The sequence below is a fragment of the Rhinichthys klamathensis genome, unplaced genomic scaffold, assembly GCF_029890125.1.
Source record: "Rhinichthys klamathensis goyatoka isolate OS25496 unplaced genomic scaffold, OSU_Roscu_1.1 h1tg000421l_1, whole genome shotgun sequence".
Taxonomy (NCBI): domain Eukaryota; kingdom Metazoa; phylum Chordata; class Actinopteri; order Cypriniformes; family Leuciscidae; genus Rhinichthys; species Rhinichthys klamathensis.
This window is the reverse complement of record NW_026606919.1, coordinates 37952-65000: the sequence shown is the minus strand read 5'-3', so window position 1 is coordinate 65000 and position 27049 is coordinate 37952. Positions and strand designations below refer to the sequence as shown.

The 27049-nt window shown below is 45.8% G+C and overlaps 1 protein-coding gene across 11 annotated transcripts in view; it reads right to left on the bottom strand.

Moving 5' to 3' along the window:
• The window catches only part of nrcamb (neuronal cell adhesion molecule b), a 264169-nt gene extending 241371 nt beyond the window's left edge, over nt 1–22798 (bottom strand). For 5 of the 11 annotated variants that reach the window (XM_056235378.1, XM_056235381.1, XM_056235380.1 and 2 more), the window contains exon 1: nt 22593–22796. The gene's annotated coding sequence lies outside the window, so the exon portion shown is untranslated. Of the gene's footprint in view, nt 1–22592 lie in introns of all 11 variants that reach the window. The other 6 variants (XM_056235385.1, XM_056235386.1, XM_056235388.1 and 3 more) reach the window with 3 other exon arrangements.
• Nucleotides 22799–27049: the final 4251 nt, after the last annotated feature.

Here is a 27049-nt window from a genome sequence, read left to right as displayed (position 1 = left end):
CCCAGTGATGGAGCCGAGAGATCTGGAGATCCGGGCGTAGCTGAGGTGAAGGACAGGACCGGACGACGCAGTGATGAGCAACAGAGGTGTAGCCAGGATACTAGAGGACTGAGGCAAATCTGGACCAAGGACCAAGGTGGAGCCAGAAGGAATGTGGAGCCTGATGGAGCCAAAGGGATGGAGGGATGAAGCGCAGCGAAAGGCCCAGAAGTCCATGGCACAGGCAGAGTAACGTCTGAAGGTGGAGGGTGCACAAGGGAGCCATGATCCCAGGTCATGGCAGGTCAAGGTGGAGCCGGAGGACAATGATCCCAGGTGGAGCCAAGGTGGAGCCAGGAGGACAATGATCCCAGGTGGAGCCAAGGTGGAGCCAAGGAGGACAATGATCCCAGGTGGAGCCAGGTGAAGCCATGATGACGATGGCCCTAGGTGGAGCCGAGGAGGACGATGGTCCCAAGTGGAGCCAAGGTGGAGCCCGGAGGACAATGGTCCCAGGTGGAGCCAGGTGAAGCCATGATGACGATGGCCCTAGGTGGAGCCGAGGAGCCAAGGTAGAGCCAGGAGGACAATGATCCCAGGTGGAGCCAGGTGAAGCCATGATGACGATGGTCCTAGGTGGAGCCGAGGAGCCAAGGTGGAGCCAGGAGGATGAGGGAGCCAAGGGGGAGCTGTGAGGACGATGGTCCCAGGTGGAGCCAATGTGGAGCCAGGGGGACGAGGGAGCCAGGTGAAGCCGTGATGACTATGGTCCCAGGTGGAGCCAAGAGGACGATGATCCCAAGTGGAGCCAAAGTGGAGCCAGGGGGGCGATGATCCCAAGTGGAGCCAAGGTGGAGCCAGGGGGACGATGATCCCAAGTGGAGCCAGGGGGACGATGATCCCAAGTGGAGCCAAGGTGGAGCCAGGGGGACGATGATCACAAGTGGAGCCAAGGTGGAGCCAGGAGGACGATGATCCCAAGTGGAGCCAAGGTGGAGCCAGGGGGACGATGGCCCCAAGTGGAGCCAAGGTGGAGCCAGGGGGACGATGGCCCCAGGTGGAGACAAGGTGGAGCCGGGGGGACAAGGGAGTCAGGTGGAGCCGAGGGACTGAAGGGTGCTAGCGAAGGTGGGGCCTAAAGGGGACCGACTAGCCTGGGCAGAGGATGTGGGAGAGGAAGGCAGGGTGAGCGTATTATCAATAGCGAAGAAGTATTTGAGCTGGACAGGAACAGCTGTGATAGACTCTTTAAGTTGGGCAGAATCAGCGAAGGAAGGCTGTGACAATGACTTAACAGAACTAAAGGGATTAAATACACAAGATAACAAACTTAATTATAAGTATTGTTATCTAAATAGAGAACATAATGAATTGCCATGACAACAAATGTAGAACAGAACACAGGAAAACGGACACCACATGAAACAACTTTAGAGTCCATGAAAACAAAACAAAAGCAAACTAAACGTGACAAGTATAATATTGATGCTATAAAAACAAAAACAAATGTAAGACGCTGTATCTGCGCTGACGAACATCTGTGCCGCTCGCAGGATTCAGCGATGATGATTAAAGGAGCTCTAATGAACCCAGACTCAGATCAAGGCACAGGTTCCCCTTCATGTGCTGCTGATCAAACACGACTGCGCCTCAGAAACACGGATCCACTGGTCATGAATATTCAAACGCAACACGCATGCGAGCAGCACAGTAATTATTTACATGTGTGCATCTGTCGGACATCAGTTCATTCATTACCTGGGAATCTGATACTCAAAGCTGTGTTTTGTACCTGATCACTGTCACACACACATCCTCTCCTCATGCAAACATCCTTTCTTATTGTCTGTGGTTTGTTCTGTTGTCATGAGAGGGTGGAACTGAATATCACATGACATAAACACTCTGCGACATATCGATACGAAGACAGCGAGAGCTGAATCCTGCTGTAGTGACGACTCCCTGAGACCGTCTGAACGAGGGAAGTGTGTTTTGATGACGAGAGCATTGGGACTCTTCATCAGTCATTCGTTTGCAGTAATTGGACTCTGCAGTTAACTAACAACATGATGTTACTCTGATTCGATGTTTCAGTGATGTGAAACTGCTTTAGATCAGATTTCACTGATATTACACTATTTTTTTAAGTGCAGGCTGTCTGCGGTTCAGGAATGAGTTAATCATTTTTCCATTCTGTCTCTGTAAATCGGTCCATTTTCTGTCCGTCATTGATTTTCTTTATTTCTCTCTCTCACAGCAGATGTGTGGATGGATGGACGGGATTCAGGGGTAAAAGCTTCGTGTTATCGATCGGACTAAAGCACTTTCTGAATGTGGAGCGGGTCACAGTTCATGTCATGCTTAACCTGAAAAACAATCCCATGTCTGTGACAAATGACTAGTAACACGTCGAGAACAAGACTAGCTAGTTCACGATGTGAAGAGAAATACTTCTAAAATAACGTCTGCATCTGCTCTGTCAGCTCGAGTCCACAGACGCAGAAATCTGCATATTCATTGACAATCACTGAGAGCTGAAATGAACAGCAGAGTTAGGGTTGCCACCTATGTCTGATAAAAAACCGGGACATATCGATTACCCGCCCAACTGGGGGGGGGGGGGGTGTTTGAAGACCAAAAATGAACGGTTGAACACCAAAATTTAAATTTTAACTGTAGGCCTATACACCGAATGCTGCGCAAAAATATATCCTATATTCGCGTATTTTCAGATTTTTGTTCATGATTTTTTTTTGCCCCTTTATTAAGCATTTAAAATATTCACAAATTATATGGATAAAATGGTTTTCTAAGGCCAAACACTATATTTCTAAGGCTATAGATGATTTATAGGCTATTATAAATGTTTCTGAAAAAGTAACGAGGCATTTTAATTGTTTATTAATAAACTAGTATTTTCTAAATCGGCTGCAACATATCTCCATCTCCGCTGTAAAGCAGATGCGCCTTTAGATAAGAAATTCATATGGATTACATAATCAGACTGTATTTTCTTTTGATTCGAATTTGTTCGTTTAAAAGTGGACATTTCAAGCTTTAGCCTATGGGCTTGTTTATTTTGAGACGCGATCCAGTTCACGGAGACCATAAAAGAGCGCGACTGATTGTTTTATTTTATTTTACAAAAGCACAACGTTTTCTTGTTATTGTGAGTTTACACAAATAAAAGTAGTTGCGAATGATGTATTGTTGCGAATGATGTTTATTTTCTATGACCAGAAATGATAGAGTAGTAGGCCTATTTTAAGTTGTTTCCACTGTTGATAGAAAAACGGAAGTGCTCGCGCCCGCGCCTCGTGCAGCAAGCGCGCTCCACACTCCGATTACATGCGCTTCTTATGCGCTTCTTGAGGCAGACTCGACTCACACTAGCACACACACGCAAGGTCTCTCGCTCTCTCCCTCTCTGCCGTTGCGCGCGCTACACAGTTTGAACATACATATTCACGTAGCCCTTTGAAAACCGGGACATTCAGTGTCCCGGGAGAGTGCGTAAATTTCCCGGGACAGGTTATTAAAAAGAAGGACAATCCCGGTAAAACCGGGACAGGTGGCAACCCTAAGCAGAGTGTTATTATGCATGAATATGTCTGACACCATCAACATGAAAAATGACTCACTGAGTTTAATAAAGAGCAGATGCAGATGCAGTCAGACGTGAACACACACCATCACTCTCCATCAGCAGAATCAACCAGCTCAGACTGAGGCATCTCACATGAGATCAAGTGTTCGCCATTTAACTAAACAGCCATCTGGATTTAAGTCATTTCTGAGTGACTGGATGCTTAACAGTAATATTACAAGTGTAAAAGCTCTCAAATCAGACAGTTCAGTGAGTGAGTGAGTCAGTGAGTCATCTGAGCGGATTCAGTGAGTCAATTGAACTGGATTTAAGAATCCATAATAATGATTCAGTGAGTCAACTGGGCCGATTTAGTGGGTCATCTGAACTGGTTCAATGAATATCTGAAATTATTAAGTGTGTTATCTTATTTGATTTAGTGAGTCATTTGAACTGGTTCAAGGAATCATCTAAAGGCCAATTCAACAGTCAGCAGATTACAGCACGTCACTAAGATATTCTAATTCTGATTCAGCATGTTCAAGCTCAGACAGATGGCAACACACCGACAGGGATAACGCACTGATCCGACAAAACCAGACGAAGTGTGTGTTGCCGTCTCTCGTCTGTCAGTTCAGTGTGAATTGGCCTTAAAATGATTCAATGATTCATGTGATCTGATTCAGTGAGTCACCTAAATGATTTCGTAAGTCATCTGAACTATTTCAATGAGTGTGTCACCAGAGTTGATTAAATGAGTGAGTGAGTCATCTGAGTAGGTACAATGAGTCATCTGAGCTGATTCAATGAGTCATCTGAGCTGGTTCAATGAGTCATCTGAGCTGATTCAATGAGTCATCTGAGCTGGTTCAATGAGCGGGTGAGTCATCAGAGCTGGTTCAATGAGTCATCTGAGCTGGTTCAATGAGTCATCTGAGCTGGATCAATGAGTCATCTGAGCTGGTTCAATGAGCGGGTGAGTCATCAGAGCTGGTTCAATGAGTCATCTGAGCTGGTTCAATGAGTCATCTGAGCTGGATCAATGAGTCATCTGAGCTGGTTCAATAAGTCAACCGAGCTGATTCAATGAGCGAGTGAGTCATCAGAGCTGGTTCAATGAGTCACCTGAGCTGGTTCAATAAGTCATCTGAGCTGATTCAATGAGCGAGTGAGTCATCTGAGCTGGTTCAATGAGTCATCCGAGCTGGTTCAATGAGCCATCTGAGCTGGTTCAATAAGTCAACTGAGCTGATTCAATGAGCGAGTGAGTCACCTGAGCTGGTTCAGTGAGTCATCTGAGCTGGTTCATTCCATCGATTCATTGGTAAATCTGATTGTCACGCTGTGCTGCATGTTAGTTTCCGTGTTCAGTCAGGCGAGGACAGAGCAAACATATGCTGTGAATATTATATTTTGCAGAGGCTCATCATATTTCCTGATTAGTGCTGCAGAAGCAGATGCGATCGGGCCAATCAGAGCAGGAGACTCGATAAGAAACACTACTAGCCCATCTCAAGCACACAGCATCATGGGAAACGCTGCCACTCTCGTGCCCTTCATAAAGCTGAAGTGGACTAGTAACTTGAGACGGCGACTCCTTCACTGTTTAATTAGCAGATTAGTTAGATCAACAGACTAATCAGACTGAGCTTAAGAGCTGTTTACTTTAAGCCCTGCTCAAGAGAACAAGGAAAACGAAGCAGCCAGACAAACAGACATCGAGTGAAGAGCTGTGAACGCCGAGCGCTATTATGAAGAGGCACGGTTAACCCTTTCAGCCTGTGTGTCTGTGATTGACAGCTGTCAGGAATCAATCAACATCAGACGCTGTTATTACAATCAACTCTAATTCAACTCAAATCACCAACCAGAACTTACAACTCCACACGTCACAGTCAAATATCACAGTTTTCCAGCAGCATTTATTCAGCATGTGACATCATCTGGTCAATTACTAAATTACTGTTTATTAGGCCTTGTTCACACTAATGCGTCTTCGTTTGAAAACGCATCTTTTTCTCTCGCTTTGGCGTTACGTCCACACTGAGACGGCGTTTATTAATGAAAAAGAAGCTTTTTAAAAACGCTCTCTGGAGTGGATACATTTGAAAACGCCGTGTTCGAGTTCTAGCGTCGACTGAGAAACCGGAGGTATTTAAAAACAATGACGTAAGTTTAGTCACGTGACGCATATTGTAGCAATAGATATTCATGTTTATACCAGTATTGTGCCAGTTATGTGCTGTTCACTTTCACACGGTTAGGGTTAGGGTTAGGGTTAGCTCAGTAAAACATGAGAGCAGTTCTAGATCAGCGTGAGTGAGACCTGGACGCATCAGTGAATGCTGAGATATTGTGCTGAATAAAATGATCCTGTCAGAAGAACTGCACGATACCTTTATTATTTATGTTTCCGTCTGTCTCGTCTCAGAGCTTCTGTGAGGGTTTACGCATGCGCTGTAAAGGGGAACTTAGTGTTTTCAGGCGTTTTCCAAAAGTTTCTCATCCACACTGAAACGTCGGAAAACGCCTGTAAATGCTAGTGTGGACGGAGAGCGTTTTTAAACGAAAACTCAGTTTTCAAATGTATCCGGATTAATGAAGACGTAGCCTTAGTAAATCCTTCCTCGGTTTCCAGAGATATTCCTGTACTGGACGTCTATCAGAACGAATCAGGAATGTTTTTGAATGCGCTTCACGTGCCAAAAGCCAAGAATCTGCTTCCTCTTCTCGCTTAATGCGGTCCAGCTCGACCAATCAGCAGGAGCCAATCTCAAAGCCAGCCAATCAGCAGCGGACAGGAAGTACAATGATGGAAACACACAGCGTCAGGCTCTTTCTCATGATAAACAGCCGTCGTGTCCCGCCGGGCTTCAGTGTCTGCTTTACGGCACGGTGAAATGCTCTGTGCCATTGATGCGAGACTTTGACCGTGACATGAGCCGGAGGAGGTCCATGACCTCTGACCCCCGGACCCCACACTCTCGGCCCCAACAATACAGATCCCAGCATGCCGAGCGTCTGGATCTGATCGCTCCGGCTCACACTCAACAACACATCCAGTTACTCTTCAGAGTGTGTGTCGGGGGCAGCTCATTACAAGTAACTTGAGTTACGTAATCATATTACTTTCATATAATGTAATAGAAATAGATATTTTACACATTCTTAATCAGGTTTTTATACATGAAAATATATCAAATATATGGTGTTCTTCGCAGGAGCATGATCACATCAGATGTGTGTGTATCTGCGTATATTTATATGCGACTCGACTTAAATCTGTCAATGATTTCACTGCTTCTTTAACTCTTGAGCTCACCATGGCAACAGCCACACACACACACACACACTGTAAGAGACTCTTCCATGCTGACATCATCAATGTGAGACACATATTTCACTGTCAGAGGAACAACTGCGGCTCAGCATGAGTGTCTACGGCAAGCGCTTAGAGACATTCCATCATTTCCTCTGTTCTCCGTGAACAAAGCGCCGGCCATAAACGTCCCAGAGAGACGCGGCTAAATCAGCGCACGCTTTCATCAGTCCGACGCGGCTGTAAAAACACTCAAGCACAAAAGGTGTAGAACAAGCCAGATTTCCACTGAATCGCTTAACCTTGCATGACTTCAAACGCTCTTTAGCTTCTCCTTCTTCTGATGATTATCATGCAAATGAAGTCTGGAGAATCTGTAACTAGTGTTTCTCAGGATTCCTCCGGCCTGATTACGTTTCAGCACTTGCTGGAAACACAAACTAACAGCGATCTGAACGCCTCGGCCTATAAATCTGCTGTTCGATGCGACACACTCCTGCTCGTGATATCTGTGCAATAGCAGTCTGTGGTTCTGTGTGTGTGTGTGTGTGACCTATAGGTTTACAATCAAACCAAAATTTATTCAGACACCTTCAACATTTCTCACATTATCACAGTTTATTCGCTATAGTTTAGATACTGGTAATAAAACATGAGCAGAACTCAGGTGATATTTGACTGGTTTTGTCCGTCCTTCTGTTAGACTCTCACACATGAATTATGTTGAATATCTGTCAGCTGTTAAATTTAACTACACAATTAGATAATACCAGTTTAGCTCAACCAGTGACCAAGCAATGCTTCATGTTGTTCAGTGTGTGTGTAAAAAGAGCATTAGCAATTACAGAAAACACACTGAAGAAAAACAATCATTTTTGGTCCTAAATTTTAATACATTTTACTGGTAGTCACTGTATGAATAATTTTGGGGTATAATATGTCACAGTTTACTTTATTTTGCTCTCGTCACTTACATAAATGAACTATAGTGTCCTGCGCACACTAGTGAAAACATATCAAATATTATATCTGGCGTCTGAATAATTGTTGGTTTGACTGTCTCCACCAGCGACATTAACTCTGATATTGTGACCAGTTTTGAGTTGTCAGCTGTAAGTACAGTGTATATTTCAGGCCTGTGGAAACAGCAACCTCAGTGTGTGTGTGTGTGTGTGTGTGTGTGTGTGTGTGTGTGTGAGGAGGATGCTGTGTTTATCACTCTCTCGCAGGATCGTAATCCAGACGCTCCGACCGCAGGCGCCGCACATATAATGGGATTTTATTCCACCATGGAGAATCCAATCACAGTCCCACTAACCAGCGCAGATAAACTCACATGTTCTCCCAGTGTCTCTCCCAGTGTCTCTCCCACTGTCTCCCCCAGTGTCTCTCCCACTGTCTCTCCCACTGTCTCTCCCAGTGTCTCTCCCACTGTCTCTCCCAGTCTCTCTCCCAGTGTCTCTCCCAGTGTCTCTCCCAGTGTCTCTCCCACTGTCTCTCCCAGTCTCTCTCCCACTGTCTCTCCCAGTGTCTCTCCCACTGTCTCTCCCAGTCTCTCTCCCACTGTCTCTCCCAGTGTCTCTCCCACTGTCTCTCCCAGTCTCTCTCCCAGTGTCTCTCCCAGTCTCTCTCCCACTGTCTCTCCCAGTGTCTCTCCCACTGTCTCTCCCAGTCTCTCTCCCAGTGTCTCTCCCACTGTCTCTCCCACTGTCTCTCCCAGTCTCTCTCCCACTGTCTCTCCCAGTGTCTCTCCCACTGTCTCTCCCAGTCTCTCTCCCAGTGTCTCTCCCACTGTCTCTCCCACTGTCTCTCCCAGTGTCTCTCCCAGTGTCTCTCCCAGTCTCTCTCCCACTGTCTCTCCCACTGTCTCTCCCAGTGTCTCTCCCATTGTCTCTCCCAGTCTCTCTCCCAGTCTCTCTCCCACTGTCTCTCCCAGAGTCTCTCCCACTATCTCTCCCAGTGTCTCTCCCAGTGTCTCTCCCAGTCTCTCTCCCAGTGTCTCTCCCAGTGTCTCTCCCACTGTCTCTCCCAGTCTCTCTCCCACTGTCTCTCCCAGAGTCTCTCCCACTGTCTCTCCCAGTGTCTCTCCCACTGTCTCTCCCAGTGTCTCTCCCAGTGTCTCTCCCAGTCTCTCTCCCAGTCTCTCTCCCACTGTCTCTCCCAGAGTCTCTCCCACTATCTCTCCCAGTGTCTCTCCCAGTCTCTCTCCCACTGTCTCTCCCACTCTCTCCCACTCTCTCCCACTGTCTCTCCCAGTGTCTCTCCCAGTGTCTCTCCCAGTGTCTCTCCCAGAGTCTCTCCCACTGTCTCTCCCAGTGTCTCTCCCACTGTCTCTCCCAGTCTCTCTCCCACTGTCTCTCCCAGAGTCTCTCCCACTGTCTCTCCCAGTGTCTCTCCCACTGTCTCTCCCAGTGTCTCTCCCAGTGTCTCTCCCAGTCTCTCTCCCAGTCTCTCTCCCAGTCTCTCTCCCACTGTCTCTCCCAGAGTCTCTCCCACTATCTCTCCCAGTGTCTCTCCCAGTGTCTCTCCCAGTCTCTCTCCCAATGTCTCTCCCACTCTCTCCCACTGTCTCTCCCAGTGTCTCTCCCAGTGTCTCTCCCAGTGTCTCTCCCAGTGTCTCTCCCAGAGTCTCTCCCACTGTCTCTCCCAGTGTCTCTCCCAGTCTCTCTCCCACTGTCTCTCTCAGTCTCTCTCCCACTGTCTCTCCCAGTGTCTCTCCCAGTGTCTCTCCCAGTGTCTCTCCCAGTCTCTCTCCCACTGTCTCTCCCAGTGTCTCTCCCAGTGTCTCTCCCAGTCTCTCTCCCACTGTCTCTCCCAGTCTCTCTCCCACTGTCTCTCCCAGTGTCTCTCCCACTGTTCTCCCAGTGTCTCTCTCCCACTGTCTCTCCCAGAGTCTCTCCCACTGTTCTCCCAGTGAAACCAGGGGAAATAAAGAGTCGGAAACACAGAGCAGAGCTCACGTTTCAGGTTAACAAACCCAGCCGTCTCCGGTTACTCTGAGAGGGTGTGTGTGCGACCACAAGCTTTTCATTGGCTGCACAACACACACTGCATCTGCCGGAACCGCCTTCCTGTGGAGATTCCCAGGGGAAAACATTAAAGCAGTGTGAACACAGAGCCGAAGGGAATCCCTCAGCATTAATGAGAAACTCACAGTTAGTGTACAAGCCCTGATTAAACGACTCGACCGTGTTTTTGTGAAGGATATCTAGTGCCAGAACTAAACCACCTAGAAACCACACAGTTAAGAGAGCAGAGGATCATGGTCCTAATCTCAGTGTGTCTGTGGGATTGTTCATTTCTCCAGCTGTGTGAGATCAGACTCTCAGTGAGGAGTTTAAGAGACAGATGAAGCTGATGAAGAGCAGGAAAGCTGATATGAGCTTCTGAACATCTGGATCTGGACTCAATGGAGTGTGTTTACTGAGAGCGAGTGTCACTTCAGCTTCAGGAACCTGCGCGACTCCATCTGAGATTCAGTCTCATAAATCCATAAGGAGCCGCTGATGACGGTTCGAGTCCTGCTTCAGCCTCTCGTTTAACACGGATTAAATGCGAGGTCAAACACACATCACTCTCTGCGGTCTTAGAGAGTTTCTCATCTTGAGCTCCATTAGCTGAACATCGACTCTGATCTTCTGCCAAACCGCAGGATCACACACACATGATGCAGCCGTAATGACGACACAAACACAACCTTGCGTCAGCACCATGAAGCTCATCACACAGACCTGGCCTGAAACTAACACTCGGATACTAGACTGAGCTCTTTCATGACTTCTTGTGCTTGTCAAATTATGTCAACAAATAGCGAGTGTCCCAGTAAACATAGTAGGTTATGTCTTAAGCAAATGTAAACAGTTGAGAAAGTAAACGTATGTGTATCAGTATATTAGATCAGTGCATTCGCTCTTAAAGTGACAGCAGCCTAATATTCCTGCTGCCGCCTGGGATTTTATGTTGATCAAACAACAAAAGATGAAGAGAAAAAATAAGGATTTATTAATGAGGACGTTTAATTTATACAGTAAAGACTATACAGTGCTAACTTTATTAAATCTCTGTACCTGAAACCTTCTGTTTTTTTAAGTTTCCAAACTCCCTGAAAACTGCAGTTGTCAAGCCCCTCCTGAAAAAGAGCAATCTGGATAAGACCATCTTAAGCAATTATAGACCGATCTCAAATCTTCCTTTCATAGGCAAGATCATTGAAAAAGTTTTCTTCAATCAGCTGAACAAATTCTTAAGCTTGAATGGATACTTTGACAATTTTCAATCTGGTTTCAGATCGCATCACAGCACAGAGACAGCGCTCATAAAGATAATAAATGATATTCGCTTAAATACTGATACAGGGAAATTATCAGTGCTGGTACTACTCGACCTCAGTGCTGCATTTGACACTGTCGATCACGACATACTTCTTGACAGGCTGGAAAACTGGGTGGGGCTTTCTGGGATAGTCCTGAAATGGTTCAGGTCATACTTAGAAGGGAGAGGTTATTATGTGAGTATAGGAGACCATAAGTCTGAGTGGACATCCATGACATGCGGAGTCCCTCAAGGCTCAATTCTTGCGCCACTCCTATTCAACCTGTATATGCTCCCAATGAGCCAAATAATGAGAAAGAACCGAATCTCTTACCACAGCTATGCAGACGACACACAGCTCTACTTAGCCCTATCGCCTAACGACTACAGCCCCATTGACTCCCTGTGCCAATGCATTGATGAAGTAAACGGTTGGATGTGCCAAAACTTTCTTCAGTTAAACAAAGACAAAACTGAAGTCATTGCGTTTGGAAACAAAGATGAAGTTTTCAAGGTGAATGCATACCTTGACGCTAGGGGTCTAACTACTAAAAATCAAGTCAGGAATCTTGGTGTGTCTCTAGAGTCAGACCTTAGTTTCAGTAGTCATGTCAAAGCAATAACTAAATCAGCATACTATCATCTGAAAAATATTGCAAGAATTAGATGCTTTGTTTCCAATCAAGACTTAGAGAAACTTGTGCATGCTTTCAGTTGTTACGTCTGACCCAGGATATGGGTAACACAAAAACTACCCAAACACTGGGTTGTTACGTCTGACCCAGGATATGGGTAACACAAAAACTACCCAAACACTGGGTTGTTATGTCTGACCCAGGATATGGGTAACACAAAAACTACCCAAACACTGGGTTGTTACGTCTGACCCAGGATATGGGTAACACAAAAACTACCCAAACACTGAGTTGTTACGTCTGACCCAGGAGCTGGGTAACACAAAAACTACCCAAACACTGGGTTGTTACGTCTGACTCAGGAGCTGGGTAACACAAAAACTACCCAAACACTGGGTTGTTACGTCTGACTCAGGAGCTGGGTAACACAAAAACTACCCAAACACCGGGTTGTTACGTCTGACCCAGGATATGGGTAACACAAAAACTACACACACACCCCAAAAAATAACCCAAAAAATTTACCCAAAAGGCTCAACTCAGGATTTGGGTAGAAAAATGAACCCAAGAGTGTAACGTTATGGAGTTTCGGTTCCTTGCCACTGTTGCCTTGGCTTTTGGCTTGCTTAGTTGGGGACATTTAATATTCAACATTGTTATTGATCTGCCTTACTTCAGGTGGACAATGACGCAATTTTCTTCTAGAAATAAACGTATTGTTTTCATGTTATCACTGTGAAGCTGCTTTGATACAATCTGTATTGTAAAGAGCGCTATATAAATAAAGGTGACTTGACTTGACTTTATAAATGTCTTTAATAATGGTTTAAGTTTATATTAGTTAGGCTAGTAGATTTAGCTGTGGTATCGAAATTGGAATAGAGAATTTTCACTGGTATGATATGATTTGGAGTCATTACTGCCTGTGATTGCAAAAACAAAGACAACTGAGACTGTTTAACATATTCTGTTAACAAATCATTAACAACAGAATCTTAATCAGCAAAGAATCATTTTGGAACTAAGGAATAAAGCACCAATAAGAAGAGGATTACACACGGTTATTGCTTATGTTTTGTCTTTTTGTTTCATAAACTATAACCATTAATATTAATAAGGTAATATGTTATAAACACACATACAGTAAGTGTGTGTAGCACTGATCTGAGGGCTGTGTTTGTGCCGCTGATCCCGGATCAGTGCGGGTCACAGCTGACACACTGAATTAGGCTCCTGAAGAAAAACACTAATACCTATTGTCCTCACGCCTCCTCTGATTGGTCCGTTCGAACGCCACGAGTCACGTGACCTCCTCGCTCTCTCCTGATTGATGTGTGGAGGCCTTTTTATTTGATTCAGTTCTAATGTGCTGATTTTAATGGGTTTTTGACCTCAATCTCTTATAAGCATTTCCAAGCCCAGACAAAGATTAGAGGAGGGAGATTATGATTTTAACCAGCAACGGAACAACAAAACAAGACCTGCATTGTGACCCGCCGACGGCCCATCATCACTGCAGACGGGACACAAACTGAGGCTCTTCCTCAGGGCTTCTGACTCATTCTCCAGCACTAATATCTAACATCATTAAATCAAGAAACATTTACTGACAATGATTTAAGAACAATGACTGAAAAATGTATTAAAACGAAGTGAGTTTGTGCTTAAAACAAGAACAAATATCTGACAATGGAGTCAGAAAAATAAACTGAATTCAAAGGGAAACAAGATTATTTTTCTGACCCCAGATACATTTTTCAGTCATTTTTTGTTGTTGGTTTGCTTCTCCAGGAACTGTATCTTGATTTCAGAATGTTTAGATATCTGTGCAGGGAAATGAAACAGAAACACTGGGAAAGAAAGGAAAACTGTCCACAGATCAGCTCGGGTTGGTTTGATTGGAAGTTTCCCATGATGCCCCTGGATGTGAAGAAAGGCTGATTGGTCTCAGTGAAGCAGTGAAAGAGCTGTGAGAGTGTGTGTGGATTAAACACCCCTCACTGTTCACAACCTGCCCACTGACACACACACACACACACACACACACACACACACACACAGCGGTAGATGCGAGGTGTTTTCTTTCTGCTGTTTCTCTCCTTCCGTCTGTAATCTGAGATTTTCCCTGTGGAGTCAATCTGTCCATCAGACCTGCATTACTGCTCAATGTCATTACTGTAAACAACAACAACAACAGCCTAATGGACAAACCCTAAAACACACACTTCTGCAGATGCTGACACACATTTATGCATTTCTACATTTAGGCACAGACCTGTTAGTGTTTAATATTCAGTCATGTTAGACATTTAAAAGAGTGGCTTAAACAAGCTTCCATAGAAATGTTGCAGTACTCGAGTAAACTTTACTCCTTTATGAGAGGAACCCGAGTCGTTGTGAGCTTCAGAATCACGTTACACACACGGAGAGAGAGAGAGAGAGAGAGTGTGAGTGTGTGTGTGTGTGTGTGTGTGTGTGTGAGAGAGAGGGAGACCCGCTCAGAGCCGCTCATGAGGAACCAAACACTGCATGAAGCTGCACTGCTGAGCAATTACACTGTACAAGAGGGACGAGTGTGTGTGTGAGTGTGTGTGAGAGAGAGTGTGTGTACAGGTTTATATTATATTGACCAAATGTTCCCACAAGGATAGTAAAACCTGAGATCACCTACAGTGAGGGACCAGCGAATCCCCACGAGGGAAATGGGTTAATAAACATACAAAATTATTATTTTTTGAAAATGTAAAAACACAGAAAGTTTTGTGTGATGGGTAGGTTTAGGGGTAGGAGATAGTGTGTGTGTGTGTGTGTAGTGTGTGTGTGTGTGTGTGTGAGAGTGTGTGTGACAGAGAGAGTGTGTGTGTTGTTTGAGTGTGTGTGTGTGTGTGTGTGATAGAGAGAGTGTGTGTGTGTGTGTGTGTGTGTGTGACAGAGAGAGAGTGTGTGTGTTGTTTGAGTGTGTGTGTGACAGAGAGTGTGTGTGTGTGTGTGTGTGTGTGTGTGTGTGTGTGTGTGTGTGTGTGTGTGTGTGTGTGTGTGTGTGTGTGTGTGTGTGTGTGACAGAGAGAGAGTGTGTGTGTTGTTTGAGTGTGTGTGTCGGGCCTCTTGAGATTATGCTAATTTTGAGCAGGATTTGTAGAGTGTGAACGGAGCGTCTCTGAGTTGTTTTGAATTCTCACACTGCAGATTTATTATGATCATCATGTTCTCAGACACACCCTGTTCAAACAAACCAAAGCAACATTATGACTTTATCTACAGTATCTGTGACACACTGTCCATCACCACAGAAAATCATTTCCACTCGTCTCTCAGTGTGTAAACACAAACAAAAGTCACATTTATATTGATATTCTTACCGATGTTCCGCCTCATTTAGTTTAATAGACACAGGGTTCTCTTTCATAGGCTCACTCGACGCTGCGTAGCGATGGCGCAATGGGAAAACCCGAAGGGCGGTGCTGATTGTCTGACCCGTATAGAGTCATGCCAATCCTCGGCGGTGCTACGCCACTCACTCTTATACAGTGAACGCGCCATCAGCTCCTCAGATTTTCTTCTCCAGAAGAAGCGATTTAGTGCTAGTTCCCATTATTCATTCGGATTTTTTCGTCTTCGTACTTCAGCGACCGCATTCTGTGGAACTTTTCGGTCTCCTTTCGGTTAAGCATAATGAATTTGCGTCGTTGCCAGCCTCCATGCTCTCGCTGCATTGCAAGCGTCGACCCGCACGGTAAGTGTGTGAAATGTCTCGGCTCATCACATGCTCGCGAGGCTATTTTTGGTGCATCTGCGTGCAAGTCCTGTGAGAGAAACTCTCCGAGCGAGGCTTGCTTGCTTTGATAAAGATCCATCCGCTCTCCCCCTGAAACGGAGAGCTTACCCCATCTCAAACGGGAGGGACAGACCTCTGAAGCGTATCTGTCTCCCCTTGAGATGCTCTCCGGATCAAAATCTGTTAAACCCCCCGCCATACGCCCTTGGGGACACAGAGTCAGCCTGCCAAAAACATCTTTCAGTATTGAAGCACGGAGACGCTCCAGGCTATCTCCCCTCAGTACATCTTCATGCTCAAGCTGTTTCACCCACGGAAGGAGACGCATCTGGCTTTCTCCCCGAGTCGAATGCTCTAGCCTCTATGCTAGACCCCGGGATGAGAGAGACCTCCTCAGTGACCTCCTTCGCCTTTGGGGGAAAGCCGTATCAGTATCAGGTCCATCCATTTGGTCTAGCTTTGGCTCCGCGGACGCTCTCCAAGTGCATGGATGCGGCTCTGGCCCCCTTGAGGCTCCAGGGCATCCGTGAGCTAAATTATCTAGACGACTGGCTCATTCTGGCTCATTTGGTCTAGCTTTGGCTCCGCGGACGCTCATTCTGGCTCATTCCAGAGAGTTGGTGTGTCGTCACAGAGACGTCCTTCTCCACCACCTCCGGTCTCTTGGTCTCAGGTTGAATGCTCAGAAGAGTGTCTTAACTCCTTCTCAGCAGAACACTTTCCTGGGTGTCCAACTCGATTCTCTCTTGATACAGGCCCGTCTGCCTGTTTGAGTTCCCAGTCTCCGTGCGTGCTTGGCCCGTTTCAGGCTCGGCCATCATGTTGCGGTGGGCGTGTGTCGCGGGCTTCTGGGGCTCTCCTGTGCTGCCTTTGGGTCTCCTTCATATGAGACCATTCCTGTGGTGGATGAAACTCAGGGGCATCCCTTGGTCTGCCTTCCGCCTGCTAAGAGTGTCGCGCAGTTTGTGCTCTTTGGAGGTGGAAAGACACCCCCTTTTTACTTCAAGGGGTCAAGATGGGCGTAGTCTGCCGCCGCCAGGTTGTCACAACGGACACCTTTTGAACTGGTTGGTGGTGCGGTGTTTGGACGGGCAAGCTTCTCTCATGGCACATAAATTGCCTTGAGTTGCAAGCCGTCTCTCTGGCCCTGGATCACTTTCTTCAGGCCCTGATGGGCTGTCATGTCATTGTCAGGATGGACAACATGGCAGTGGTGTCCCGCGTAAATCACCAGGGAGGCTCGCAGTCGCACACCCTCGACAGACAAGCGCGTCGCCTCCTCCTTTGGGCTCAAGACAGTTTCTTCGAGACAGAAGCTCAAGTCACGGGAGTGGATGCTGCACCGCCAAACGGGGGCTCAAATTTGGAGCATGTTCGGCGAGGCGGAGGTGGACCTCTTTGCGTCGCAGAACTCGACACAGTGTCCCCTGTGGTCTTCCCTGTCTCATCCGACGCCTCTGGGGGCTCATCTGTGGCCGGATTTGAGACTGTATGCATTCCCTCCGGTCAAGCTAATCCCTGCAGTCGTTTGCAGAGTGAGGGAGTGTGGAGTCCTCCTCCTTCTGGTAGCCCGATTCTGGCCATCCCAGACGTGGTTCTCGGAGCTGAGCTGCCTGGTGGAGGGGTCCTCTTGCCGGATTCCTATCAGGAGAGATCTGTTGCCTCAGCTCCAGGGCAGGATTTGGCATCCTCGACCCGAGATATGGAGGCTGTGTGTGTGGGCGATCAGAGGCAATCGCTAGCGACTGTGGCGTCTGGTCTTCCCCCTAATGTCCGGGAGACCTTTGATAACGCTTGTGCGCCTTCTACTAGACGGCTGTATTTTTTTAAGTGGTCTTCTATAGGTGATTCTATACGAGTTCAGGCAATCAGCACCGCCCTAAAGGCGTTCCCATTGCGTCATCGCTACGCAGCGTTGAGTGAACCTATTCAGAGAACATGTGTTACGCAAGTAACCCGAGACGTTTTCAAACTGAGGTCCAAAAACAGTGTAAAAATAGATAAATAAATTTAAATTAATGTAAATAAAAAAATAAAAAAATAACAGTTCTAAATAAAAATGTTTAAATAAACATATTAAAAATAAATAAATATAAAAAAAGACAGAACAATAAAAACAAAAAATTGGGAAAAATATAAATATTTTAAAATAAATTGATGCTCCATATTTCTTCTTGACATGAAGCACTGTAAATGTTTCCTCATTTTTGCTGCGGGACGAGTTTCTGAGGTGATGGACAGACGTCATCATCAGAACGGCATCATCTCTACGCTGGTCATTTCTCCTAAATCATCTGTCACAGAGGTCACACAGAGGTCACGCAGAGTGCAGTGGTGCATGATGGGAAGCCCTGAACAGAACATTCCAGAGCTCAGTTTCTGGCTGAACTTAAGGAGCCTCAAACTCTCTTACTGAAGATAAAGACAAGAACAACGACCCCACCAACACACACACACACACACACACCAAACAGACCGTCTTTGTCCTGCGCGTCCCCCTCCTCAGAGATCCCACACACACACACACACTCACACACACACTCACATCATTATCGCATGTCCATTTAGGGATGCACAACCATATCTGCCACCATAACGTTATCGGCCAATAAGAAAATTTGTCCGATATATTAAAGCTGATAAATACTGTACTATTTCCTTTTGCACTTCAGATGTGCCCTGTTCATCATGATGGTTTTGAATTGCTTGAAATATGATTGGAATCACTTCAAAAAAGCAAAAAGAAAATTTGTCAGATATATTAAAGCTGATAAATACTGTACTATTACCTTTTACGCTTTAGATGTGCCCTGTTCATCATGATGGCTTTGAATTGCTTGAAATATGATTGGAATCACTTCAATTAATCAAAAAGCTAAATACAGTAAAATGCAACATGAGCATCACAAGTCTGTCACACATATAATGAGAACATTATTGTAATTGTGTGTTTGAGACGTGGCTTTTAATGGTGAGACTTTTGTTTTTGTAATCAGGCTCTAAAAAATTATATAAAAATGTGGATTTAGATTTATCGGTTAATATATCGGTTATCGGCTTTCAAATATAAAGAATTATCGGCATCGGACAAATTTTTCATATCGGTGCATCCCTATGACCATTTATTGATTGTTCATCAAGTATCTGTGTGATAAGTTATAATGCCAACACTGACCGGCTGCCTGTAGATTATCCTCATAAACATTCATAACATAAACAGGAAATACATCACCTGATCTAACAGACCCCGACCAATCAGGAGGACCGAAACACTCATAGCAACCAAAACTCATTCTTAAATATTAATGAGCCTACCATACTATTAAAGATGCCCAGAAGAGATATTATAATTACTTGCAAATCAGGACCAGACACTTTGAAGCAGAAATGATGTAAAACAGGAATAATGAAGTGAACATCATCAAGCATTAATCAGGATCATCTGGAGAATATGAACACACACACACACGACACACGCACACACACACACACACACACACACACACACACACACACACACACACACACGGCTGGATCAGCTCTTCATTTATAAACACGATCTTGAAATGATCTCATGTACTGTAGGAATCAGATGAGAGTTCGAGCTCTGGTGAATGCCGTCATTATTATATAATATCTGTGTATCTGTGTGTGTATTTGGCTCAGCTCTACGCTGACAGCTCAGTTTCATATTATCTCAAATCTGTGCAGTATTTTTAGACTGTAACACTCCAACCGTCCAGGAGAGGAAGAAATCTACTTGAAAGCCGCTTGAAAGTGTTTCTGGAGTGAGGAAAGTAGGGCAGACGAGCACAGATCAGCTCCTGACTCTCAGAGATGAGGATTATATTAATATGACACATGATTCTTCAGAGGAATGACGTCACGACTCCACAGGCCCCTGTGTGTGTGTGTGTGTGTGTGTTATCTTCATGCAGAATACCCAGCATGCCTCAGCAGCCCACAGTGGCATTCACGTCCCACGACACGCTTCTTTCCCATGAGCATCATACACTGCTGTCCGTCACACACACACACACACACACACACACACACACACACACACACACACACACACACACACACACACACACACACGTGTCTGTGGCCTCGTCCAATGCGGCCCATCTGCCGGTTATGGATCGCTGGGAATCTGAAATGAGCTCATAATGAAACACATCGGCTCTGCCAACACTGAACTCAGTCTCCAGTCCCACACTGTCCCAAACGCTGTCCCAAACGCTGTCCCAAACACTGTCCCAAACGCTGTCCCAAACCCTGTCCCAAACGCTGTCCCAAACGCTGTGCCAAACGCTGTCCCAAACCCTGTCCCAAACACTGTCCCAAACGCTGTCCCAAACGCTGTCCCAAACCCTGTCCCAAACGCTGTCCCAAACCCTGTCCCAAACCCTGTCCCAAACCCTGTCCCCAAACCCTGTCCCAAACGCTGTCCCAAACCCTGTCCCAAACGCTGTCCCAAACCCTGTCCCAAACCCTGTCCCAAACGCTGTCCCAAACGCTGTCCCCAAACGCTGTCCCAAACCCTGTCCCAAACGCTGTCCCAAACCCTGTCCCAAACCCTGTCCCAAACGCTGTCCCAAACCCTGTCCCCAAACCCTGTCCCAAACGCTGTCCCAAACCCTGTCCCAAACGCTGTCCCAAACCCTGTCCCCAAACCCTGTCCCAAACGCTGTCCCAAACCCTGTCCCAAACGCTGTCCCAAACCCTGTCCCAAACGCTGTCCCAAACACTGTCCCAAACGCTGTCCCAAACACTGTCCCAAACACTGTCCCAAACCCTGTCCCAAACGCTGTCCCAAACGCTGTGCCAAACGCTGTCCCAAACGCTGTCCCAAACGCTGTCCCAAACGCTGTCCCAAACCCTGTCCCAAACGCTGTCCCAAACCCTGTCCCAAACCCTGTCCCAAACCCTGTCCCCAAACCCTGTCCCAAACGCTGTCCCAAACCCTGTCCCAAACGCTGTCCCAAACCCTGTCCCAAACCCTGTCCCAAACGCTGTCCCAAACGCTGTCCCCAAACGCTGTCCCAAACCCTGTCCCAAACGCTGTCCCAAACCCTGTCCCAAACCCTGTCCCAAACGCTGTCCCAAACCCTGTCCCCAAACCCTGTCCCAAACGCTGTCCCAAACCCTGTCCCAAACGCTGTCCCAAACCCTGTCCCCAAACCCTGTCCCAAACGCTGTCCCAAACCCTGTCCCAAACGCTGTCCCAAACCCTGTCCCAAACGCTGTCCCAAACCCTGTCCCAAACGCTGTCCCAAACACTGTCCCAAACCCTGTCCCAAACCCTGTCCCAAACGCTGTCCCAAACCCTGTCCCAAACCCTGTCCCAAACGCTGTCCCAAACCCTGTCCCAAACGCTGTCCCAAACACTGTCCCAAACCCTGTCCCAAACGCTGTCCCAAACCCTGTCCCCAAACCCTGTCCCAAACGCTGTCCCAAACCCTGTCCCAAACGCTGTCCCAAACCCTGTCCCAAACGCTGTCCCAAACACTGTCCCAAACCCTGTCCCAAACGCTGTCCCAAACCCTGTCCCAAACGCTGTCCCAAACACTGTCCCAAACGCTGTCCCAAACGCTGTCCCAAACGCTGTCTGTCCCACACACACACTGTCCCACACACACACTGTCCCACACACACACTGTCCCCCACACACACTGTCCCCCACACACACTGTCCCCCACACACACTGTCCCCCACACACACTGTCCCACACACCCTCAGACTGAGTCTCTCGCCGTGACGGTTGAGCTGCTATTGAAAAGCTCAGACGCGGCAGACAATGACCCGGCACACTCATTAGCATTGTATTAATTGGGAGATGTGACCCAGTAATGGAATGCTGTGTGTGTGTTTGTGTCTGTGTGTGTGTGTGTGTGTGTGTGTGTGTGTGTGTGTGTGTGTGTGTGTGTGTGTGTGTGTGTGTGTGTGTGTCTGTGTGTGTATGTGTGTGTGTGTGTGTGTGGGGATCCCCAAAAGTTAGCAAAACATGACCCCATTTGGAAATGGCTTTGTAAAAAAATTATATATAGGTCTGTGTGTGTATATACACACACACACACACGCGCGTTTACACAGTATGTGTGTGTATATATTATATATTACATACATTATATATATCAAGTCAAGTCACCTTTATATGGCGCTTTTTACAATACGGTTGAAACAACAACATTGTTTCAAAGCAGCTTTACAGAGAAAAGGCGACCCGTAGCTTTTCCCTAAACCTTGTTTTACTAATCAGAAGAACTATTCATATGAAAAACTACTCATCAAATTTGAGAGATTATATATATATATATATATATATATATATATATATATATATATTGATTATCTCATAAAATTGTACGAGTAGCTTTTTTATATTAATAGTTTTCTTCTATTCTGATTATAAAAACAAGTTACTACTTCGACCTGAGGGAACGTTTTAGTTTTAAGCTTATGAAAAACCATCGCTCTAATCCTGGACCCGGGCCCTAATTTAAATAACACCTTTGGCTTTCAAATTAAATCTGAAAAAAAAAGTCTGTCATTAAATGCAAATAATCGGATATAATCTGATTCAAACCGCGCGCGCTCCCGCGCCGCACCTGCTCGCGTCACCTGAACATCACAACTACTACAACATCATCATCATCACATTACACAACACAATACTAAACAACACAACATAATAGAGTATTACAGAAATTGTATTTCATTACAGAATTGTCTCTGTCTTACACTTACAAATGAGACAAAATAAGAGAGAAGTATCGCCTGATAGCGTCACATCTGCAGTACAAGAGAGGATATTACCTCATAAAATAACATATCTCACATAATTTACCTCAAAATCATGTGGAAAACGAGAATTGAGCGATTATAAACCGTTTATAGCCTTTGACAGCTGCGCGTTTCTCCGCGCAAAACTCATGAATCACGCGATTAAACCGAAATATATTATAAGAAACATCAGCTACTAACCTAATGAAACCCGCTCGGTCCTGGTCCTGGTCTTAGTCCTGATTCTGGTCCTGATTCTGGTCCCGGTTCTGGTTCTGGTCCGGTCTACGGTACTGTGACTGTCTCCGTCCTGCGCTGCGACTGACTGGACTCTTCGCGCGCGCGCTCTTCTCCAGTAATGCCCGCGGATGTCGGTCGCGCGCAGAGCTCTCTCAGGTACGCGCAGTGCTCCACCAGCCTGAGCTGACGAGCTTGTTTTGAGGTTTCTCACTGGATGCGCGGTGGGACGAGGCAAAACATGACTGGAGATTTCCACAATTCAATTTAAAATCACCCAGGCGTCCCGTCTGAGAACAGAGCCGTGTACACTCCACCAGATACAGCTGAAGCTCTGCTGTTCACGCGTTCACTGAGCCGAGTCTCTTCTGCAACAGATGAATGAACCACAAGGCTGATGAAAAGAAGCAGAATACACAGTTCAGCGCTTGAGTCTGCATAAACAAACAGAATTTACACACACATAAAGGTTCTTTATAGGCATCAATGACTCCATGAAGAATCTTTCCATTGCACAAAAGGCTCTTTATAGTGGAATACGGTTCTTTAGATTATTAAGATGTTTACATTCACATTATCATTGAGCAGATGCTTTTATGCAAATGAGGAGAGCAATAAAAGCAATCCAACAAACAATAGAGCAACAATATGCCATGATCAGTCCCTCTTAGTCCAGCACAGCACACGTAGCAAGGTGCGTTTTTATTAAATACAACCTGAATTCCGAAAAAGTTGGGACGTTTTTTAAATTTGAATAAAATGAAAACTATAAGACTTTCAAATCACATGAGCCAATATTTTATTCACAATAGAACATAGATAACATAACAAATGTTTAAACTGAGAAATTTTACACTTTTATCCACTAAATGAGCTCATTTCAAATTTGATGCCTGCTACAGGTCTCAAAAGTTGGGACGGGGGCAACAAATGGTTGAAAAAGCAAAAAAAATTAGAAAGGATTCAGGTGGGAGAACATCTAGCAACTAATTAAGTTCATTTATATCAGGTCTGTAACATGATTAGCTATAAAAGGGATGTCTTAGAGAGGTAGAGTCTCTGAGAAGTAAAGATGGGCAGAGGCTCTCCAATCTGTGAAAGAGTGCGTAAAAAGATTGTGGAACACTTTAAAAACAATGTTCCTCAACGTCAAATTGCAAAGGCTTTGCAAATCTCATCATCTACAGTGCACAACATCATCAAAAGATTCAGAGAAACTGGAGAAATCTCTGTGCGTAAGGGACAAGGCCGAAGACCTTTATTGGATGCCCGTGGTCTTTGGGCCCTCAGACGACACTGCATCACTCATCGGCATGATTGTGTGAATGACATCACTAAATGGGCCCAGGAATACTTCCAGAAACCACTGTCGGTAAACACAATCCGCCGTGCCATCTCCAGATGCCAACTAAAGCTCTATCAAGCAAAAAGGAAGCCATATGTGAACATAGTCCAGAAGCGCCGTCGTGTCCTGTGGGCCAAGGCTCATTTAAAATGGACTATTTCAAAGTGGAAAAGTATTCTATGGTCCGACGAGTCCAAATTTGACATTCTTGTTGGAAATCACGGACGCCGATTCCTCCGGGCAAAAGAAGAGGGAGACCTTCCATCGTGTTATCAGCATTCAGTTCAAAAGCCAGCATCTCTGATGGTATGGGGGTGCATAAGTGCATACGGTATGGGCAGCTTGCATGTTTTGGAAGGCACTATGAATGCTGAAAGCTATATAAAGGTTTTAGAGCAACATATGCTCCCCTCCAGACGACGTCTATTTCAGGGAAAGCCTTGTGTATTTCAGCAGGACAATGCAAAACCACATACTGCAGCTATTACAACTGCATGGCTACATCGTAGAAGAGTCCGGGTGTTGAATTGGCCTGCCTGCAGTCCAGATCTTTCACCTATAGAGAACACTTGGTGCATCATTAAACGAAAAATGCGTCAAAGACGACAACGAACACTTCAGCAGCTGGAAACCTATATAAGGCAAGAATGGGACCAAATTCCAACACCAAAACTCCAGACACTCATAAACTCGATGCCCAGACGTCTTCAAACTGTTTTGAAAAGAAGAGGAGATGTTACACCATGGTAAACGTGCCCCCGTCCCAACTATTTTGAGCCCTGTAGCAGGCATCAAATTTGAAATGGGCTCATTTATTGGATAAAAGTGTAAATTTTCTCAGTTTAAACATTTGTTATGTTATCTATGTTCTATTGTGAATAAAATATTGGCTCATGTGATTTGAAAGTCGTATAGTTTTCATTTTATTCAAATTTAAAAAATGTCCCAACTTTTCCGGAATTCGGGTTGTAGATAAATAGATAGAGTAGAATAGTGGGTCTTTAACTGATCATCAATCACAATCACAAGGTTCCTGGCTGGCCTTGATGGAGCTGTGGATGATGAACCCAGCTGGATGGAGAAGTTGTGATGAAGTGTTGGGTTGGCCGGGACCAGCACTTCTGTCTTTGCAGGGTTTAGCTGAAGGTGGTGGTCCTTCATCCAGCAGTAAATGTCTGTCAGCAAGGCTAAGATGCGAGCAGCTCCCGTTGGATCATTCGGCTGGAATGAGAGGTAGAGTAAAAACCCATGTTTCTGAATGACAGATCCTAGTGAGGTCATGTAAATGGAGAAGAGAAGCGGCCCCAGCACTGAGCCCTGAGGCACTCCAGTAGCTAGATGATAACAGTGATGGGAGAAACCATGTTTCTGAGTGACAGATCCTAGTGATGACATGTAGATGGAGAAGAGAAGCGGTCCCAGCACTGAGCCCTGAGGCACTCCAGTATCTAGATGATAACAGTGATGGGAGAAACCATGTTTCTGAATGACAGATCCCAGTGATGACATGTAGATGGAGAAGAGAAGTGGTCCCAGCACTGAGCCCTGAGGCACTCCAGTAGCTAGATGATAACAGTGATGGGAGAAACCATGTTTCTGAATGACAGATCCTAGTGATGGCATGTAGATGGAGAAGAGAAGTGGTCCCAGCACTGAGCCCTGAGCCACTCCAGTATCTAGATGATAACAGTGATGGGATAAACCATGTTTCTGAATGACAGATCCTAGTGATGGCATGTAGATGGAGAAGAGAAGCGGTCCCAGCACTGAGCCCTGAGGCACTCCAGTAGCTAGATGATAACAGTGATGGGAGAAACCATGTTTCTGAATGACAGATCCCAGTGATGACATGTAGATGGAGAAGAGAAGCAGTCCCAGCACTGAGCCCTGAGGCACTCCAGTAGCTAGATGATAACAGTGATGGGATAAACCATGTTTCTGAGTGACAGATCCCAGTGATGACATGTAGATGGAGAAGAGAAGTGGTCCCAGCACTGAGCCCTGAGGCACTCCAGTAGCTAGATGATAACAGTGATGGGAGAAACCATGTTTCTGAATGACAGATCCCAGTGATGACATGTAGATGGAGAAGAGAAGTGGTCCCAGCACTGAGCCCTGAGGCACTCCAGTAGCTAGATGATAACAGTGATGGGAGAAACCATGTTTCTGAATGACAGATCCTAGCGATGACATGTAGATGGAGAAGAGAAGCAGTCCCAGCACTGAGCCCTGAGGCACTCCAGTAGCTAGATGATAACAGTGATGGGATAAACCATGTTTCTGAGTGACAGATCCCAGTGATGACATGTAGATGGAGAAGAGAAGTGGTCCCAGCACTGAGCCCTGAGGCACTCCAGTAGCTAGATGATAACAGTGATGGGAGAAACCATGTTTCTGAATGACAGATCCTAGTGATGACATGTAGATGGAGAAGAGAAGCGGTCCCAGCACTGAGCCCTGAGGCACTCCAGTAGCTAGATGATAACAGTGATGGGATAAACCATGTTTCTGAATTATAGATCCTAGTGATGACATGTAGATGGAGAAGATAAGCGGTCCCAGCACTGAGCCCTGAGGCACTCCAGTAGCTAGATGATAACAGTGATGGGAGAAACCATGTTTCTGAATTATAGATCCTAGTGATGACATGTAGATGGAGAAGAGAAGCGGTCCCAGCACTGAGCCCTGAGGCACTCCAGTAGCTAGATGATAACAGTGATGGGATAAACCATGTTTCTGAGTGACAGATCCTAGTGATGACATGTAGATGGAGAAGAGAAGCGGTCCCAGCACTGAGCCCTGAGGCACTCCAGTAGCTAGATGATAACAGTGATGTAATAAACCATGTTTCTGAATGACACATCCTAGTGATGACATGTAGATGGAGAAGAGAAGAGGTCCCAGCACTGAGCCCTGAGGCACTCCAGTAGCTAGATGATAACAGTGATGGGATAAACCATGTTTCTGAATTATAGATCCTAGTGATGACATGTAGATGGAGAAGATAAGCGGTCCCAGCACTGAGCCCTGAGGCACTCCAGTAGCTAGATGATAACAGTGATGGGAGAAACCATGT